The sequence below is a fragment of the Antechinus flavipes genome, chromosome 4, assembly GCF_016432865.1.
Source record: "Antechinus flavipes isolate AdamAnt ecotype Samford, QLD, Australia chromosome 4, AdamAnt_v2, whole genome shotgun sequence".
NCBI lineage: Eukaryota > Metazoa > Chordata > Mammalia > Dasyuromorphia > Dasyuridae > Antechinus > Antechinus flavipes.
Genome location: NC_067401.1, coordinates 368,130,154 through 368,135,778, shown reverse-complemented (window position 1 = coordinate 368,135,778; position 5,625 = coordinate 368,130,154).

The following is a 5,625-nucleotide window of genomic DNA, read 5'->3' as shown; positions in this document are numbered from 1 at the left end:
AACTGGTCCAGAAACTCCATTCTACTCCATCACTGCCATCATGAGGGATGTGTGTTTTCCTATAGAGATGTCATGATTGAATAGGCTCCTCTCCATAGAACTGAGTTTCTGTCTTCATTCAGTCCCTCCCACCTTCCCCTCTAGCATTTTTGAGATCTTGTATATAAGTCAATCCCTAAGAATATACCTAAGTTGTATAAACAGATAATGAACTTGAATCAGTGACAGAATGAAGGATTTATCATTAGTACAAGACTTAATCCTTCTATTAGCTATAAGGATACTTTATTTAGAGACTTCACACATTATTATAAAATCACAAAAGGTAGAAGAGGAGTTTGCAGGGATATACCCTCTACCTCAGTGATGTTGCTCTTGGTTCAAATAGTTTTGGAATTCTCTTTTTCAAATTGGTCTTAGAGTCAGTTTAATAAGGCATATATGAAAATCAATCTCTTTATTTAATTTTTAATCTTGTTTTAAACCAAAATCTTTACCGTCCATCTCAAGATGGATAGCTCCGCAACTTAATTTCTTTCCAAAAATAAAACTTATCATTATTGAAAGAAAGTTATTGAAGCTCCCAAGTGTAATTCTGAGAGGAGTTTTAAATGTATTGAGTATGGAATGACATAAGTGAAAACTCTGTCTTTAATTTTTTGGTATTCTGCATATCCTTTCTCATTACCTCTTTCTCTTATAATCCTTGGTTTTCTTTAAGGCTCAGCTCAGGAGTCATCTCCTTTGTGAAATTGTTCCTAATTCTTTCTCCCAAGTAGAGAAGAATTGGTCTAGGAGTTAAAAATAGGCTTTAGAGGTCCTGTGGACCCAGTCGGCTCTGGAGGGGAAAGTGAGGCAGGAGACCTTGCACAGCCCTCTTTCACTTAAATTCAAATTACTCGTATATCATGCTATCTTTGATGTCATGGTCTCTTCGGAGACAAAGGACAAACAATAACAACAACAAGGTTAGGAAGATCTGGGTTCTATGCTCAGTTCTGAAATATACTGGCTATTTTTATCTCAGACAAATCTTTTGACCTCTCAACATCCCAACCAACTCTCTGAATTATATTGTAGATATTAAATTGCTTTGGAAAATGTAACTTCATTATGAAGAGGTTCCCTATACTAATGCAATCTTAAGTCTATTTCTTCCTCAAGCACACTCCCTTACTTTTACTTAGTAAAAAATAGTATTTGTTGTTGAATACTAAATAAGTCTATTATATCCAGTGCAATACCAACCCTTTTCCTACTTTATTATAAATTAATAATATCTTATTTAAATTATTTTTCATCATTAGAAGATCTTGACATACCTCCCTTTCTTAAGTCAATTTAAGTGCATAATTCTGCTCATCTCTCCTGTTATTTGTATTAATATATTTAGCCATATTCTAACTGGCTGCCACTTTGAATAAGTTGGGACAGTATTATGCAGTGGAAAGATTTCTAAGTTGAAGTGATAGGACCTGAGTTTTAATCTCATCTCAGTTACTTGTTACTTATATGACCTCTGAATGTCACTGAAACTCTATAGGTTCCAGTTTCCTCATTTGCAAAAGAAAGAGGTTAGATTCCATGACCCTTTTGACCCCTCTTTTTCTAATAGAAACATTAAAATAATAAAGTTTTGTCCCTTCAATATCTAACGTATTTCTAGATTTTCTCCTGTATTTGAGCTCTATTTGCCTCTTCTGAGAAATAGCACCAGCATTCAATCATTTAGTACTTGAGCTCATAAACGAGAAAGTCACCTCTGAGCTGATACTATCAGAATCCATCACTTTTCAGTGCATTGGGTTCCATTGATAGGAGTCCAATTCATATTCACAACCACAGGATGTAGACAGAGCAGTTCATTAGCACTATGCATTAAGTAATGCCTACTAAAATGGGATCTGTTAAAATTCTGTGCTAAGGTATCCTGAAATTAAGAAATGAGTCCAACACATATCTGTTGGACTAAATCATAAAGTAAGGGAACGTAAGATAGGTATATGAAGAGGTAGGAGATACAGTTTGTGTTTTGGGGCTAAATTAACTTCATTTGCTGTTTCCTTGTGATAGAGGTAGGTGAAGAAGATTATACAATCTTACCTTCTCTGGTCCCTATTAAGAAATCTAACAATAGTTTTTTTCTGGACTTGGATTGCTCTGCCCTTAACCTATTTTTTTAGCTTGCAATGAGCCTGCTATTTAATATATTTTGGGGTCATTTGAATTTTATTTCCAAGTTACCAAAAGAAATTAGTTTTTGCTACTTCTTCTTGAAAGAACACAACTATAAGAGAAAATGCTAAAAGAAGTAGGAGAAATAGAGAATTATTTCATAAGTGTCTGTGTGTTTTATCAATCTTGCTGAATAAAAGAGAAAAATTGGATCTCAAGAACTGCTTATTCAGCCATTCACTCATTTGTTAATTCAACAATCATTCCTTTATTCATAAAGCATTTAAGTGCTACCTAGGTGCAAAGTGGCATTTTCTTGTTCTCTTTTGCTGCCTCATAATTTATATAATTACCCTAAAGGAGAGTATTTCCCAAGGATCTGTTCTGGGTCCAATCTTCTCTTTCTACTACTCTCACTTAGGAACCTCATCAACTTCCATAGTTTTACCTATCAGTTTTTACCGATCATAAGTTTTACCTATCATAAAGTGACTCCCAAATCAATATATCCAGTTTCAATCTTTTCCCCAAGATGTCACCATGTCACCATGTGTGTACTAGAAATTTCAAATTGGTAAATCTATCATGTCCAACACTAAAATCTTTATCTTCTTCCCAAACCTTTTTTTCTTCTAAAATCTCCATTTCTGTTAAAGGCATCTCTATCCTTCTAGTTTCCTAAGGTTGTTATTCTCCCCCTTTCCCTCACCCCACATATCTAATCAATTTTAAAAGCTTGCGATTTCTGCTTCCAAGATACTTTTTCTCTCCTTTCACATAGCTACCTACTCAGTCCTCATCACTTCTCATCTAGATTATAGCAACACCTGTCTCACATCTCTCCCCACTACAAACCATTTTACACATTGTTGCCAAAGCAATTTTCCTTAAACATAGGTCTTACCATATTATTCCTTCATTTAACCAACTCTGGTAGCTTCTTGTTTAATCAAATATATACTCCTTTTCTTACATGTTAATGGATTTAAAATTTAAAATTTAAAATCCATTAACAATCATCTTTCAAACCTCATTGGACATTATGCCTACTTCTATATTCTATAATTCAGCCAAACTAGCTTTCTTTCTATCTTCATAATACCTTTTGGTGCTTTTTCAAAACTGATTGTTCCCCATCCCTAGAATGTACTCCCTCTTTATTTCTACACAAAGAATCCTTCTCTTTCTTTTAAAACAAAATTCAAGGTAGACTAGCAAAAAAAAAAAAAAAAACTGATAGAGGAGAAAGTAGGGCGATCCAGTTCTTTAGACAACTTCAGGAACAAAGATCTCAAGGGAGCACCAAGCTAAGTGTTAATCATAAATCTAAGGAGAAATCACAGTGGCAAGAACATGCGTGGGCCAGTTTCATGGAGACAGAATACTGGGAGCAGAATAGGGATGCTATACTTATATTCCGACACAGGAAGGAGCATCTAGGACTCATCTTCCGGCATAAGGAACTATGCTGCTATTGATCTAACTGAAACAAAGAAATCTAAAAAATAGGTTAGCAGAGCAGAATGTAATCATTGACCCAGGAGCAGGATTTAAGACACAGCTCCAAAGAAGAGATAATCTAATGCAACAGAGGGTTAGATCTTACAATCAGAGCTTAAGAACAGACAGACCCCTAGTGTCTGTGCTATTGTTCTGATCCTAGCAACAGGATATCTTGTAAAACAGGTCAGGATAATAATAGAAGGTCAATACAATTCTGCCCGAAGAGCTAAGTAAGAATAAACAAACAAACAAACAGAAAAATAAAGATTTATTATGATGCCAAGAATGTCTAAGACACAAACCCAGAAGAGAAGGATAATACCAAAACACATACAAGCAAAGCCTTAAAAAAATATAGCTTAACCAAAAGATCAGTTAGAATTAAAGAAATAAAACAAAAGTTTTAAAAGTTTTAAAATTATATTAAATTAAATGTGAGTCTTGAAAGAAAGAATTGGAGGAGAAATGAGAGTCATGGGGAAGAGACATAAGAGAATTTCAAAATTCAGCACACAAAATACAAAACCTTGTTCAAGTCACAGACTATCTGAAAATTAGACTCAAACAACTTAATTACTCCTTGAGATAAGAATAAATATTAACACAAAATAAAAAATTTGGAAAATATAGGAAACCAAGGTAAGTTGTTTAATAAGTAAAATGACCTGGAAAACCAGTCTATCAAAAGAAGAAAGTTGTTGGAGAGTCCATGAGAAAACAGTCACTTTGATGCACTTAATAAAAATTGATGCAATTGATACACTTATAATAATTGAAATAATTATTATTACTATCTTATAGGATTACTGAGATAAATAAGATAATACATGAAGTACTTTTCAAACATTAAAGCATTTATATATGTATGTGAATATACATACATTCACATATACATATAGATATAGACAAATGCATATGTATATGTACACATATGTGTGTATCCTGGTTTTGAAAACAGGAAAAGGCAATTACTTTGGGTGTATCAATAGAGTATCAAAATAATCTAATCAAAAAATTTCTTAAAAAATAATCAGACATTCAGATATGTTATCTATATGACCTCAAAGACCCATACATATAGAATAAGCTTACAGGTAGCATAAATCATATATCCTGGGGAAGCTATACATTCTGGAAAAGCATTCCTTTTGGATCTTCTCTGATCCTTCAAGGAATATTCCCCAAGTGTCCCAACTCCCCCAGAGTGTGTACCCACCTATGAATTCAGATATTTTAAAACTTTGAATAATTGGCTAAAATTTCTAGATTTCTACATGTAAATTCAATAGCAGGAATGTCTAATTCCCAGGTGGCAATTTGCAGCTAGAGGATAAATCAAATTCCTCTACCTCAGGTACACAAGAAGGTATATATTCTATGTGTATGTTTAGAAACATTTTAAGCATTTGAGGGTTTTCAGCAAGTATTAGTTTTTTAAAGTAAGTGCTATATTTTCCGACCTCCCTCTCTCCTACATTTTGCTCTTCCAGGAATTGTTTCCCACTTCAAGAAAATAACAGAAAATAAAAGGGAGAACTCTGTTGTGAGAAAAGGGAAAATATGAGAATAACCTACCAAGAAGTGAAACTGCAATATAACTAGTGCTTCCCACCTTCATTACCATCCTTCCAAATAAATCTCCCTGCTCCTCTTGAGCTGGCAAATAAAAAAATCAACCCACAAGATATATGTGTGTGCTTCTCCTGATGAGCATCACCATCCATCTACAGTACGTCCCACATGCCAACTTAAAGATGGGCTGGAGGGAGAATTAAAGACTCCAGAAAGCCCACAGTATAATCAAGGAGTATTTTCCCCCCTTCTTACTACAAAGCCTTCATCTCCTATCTTGTATGATTTTCTTCCCTTCTCCTTCACTCTATGGCAAAGATGTTGATGGCTGACTAGACAGTAGCTGATCAAACAAACACCAAACATCCCCAGGCA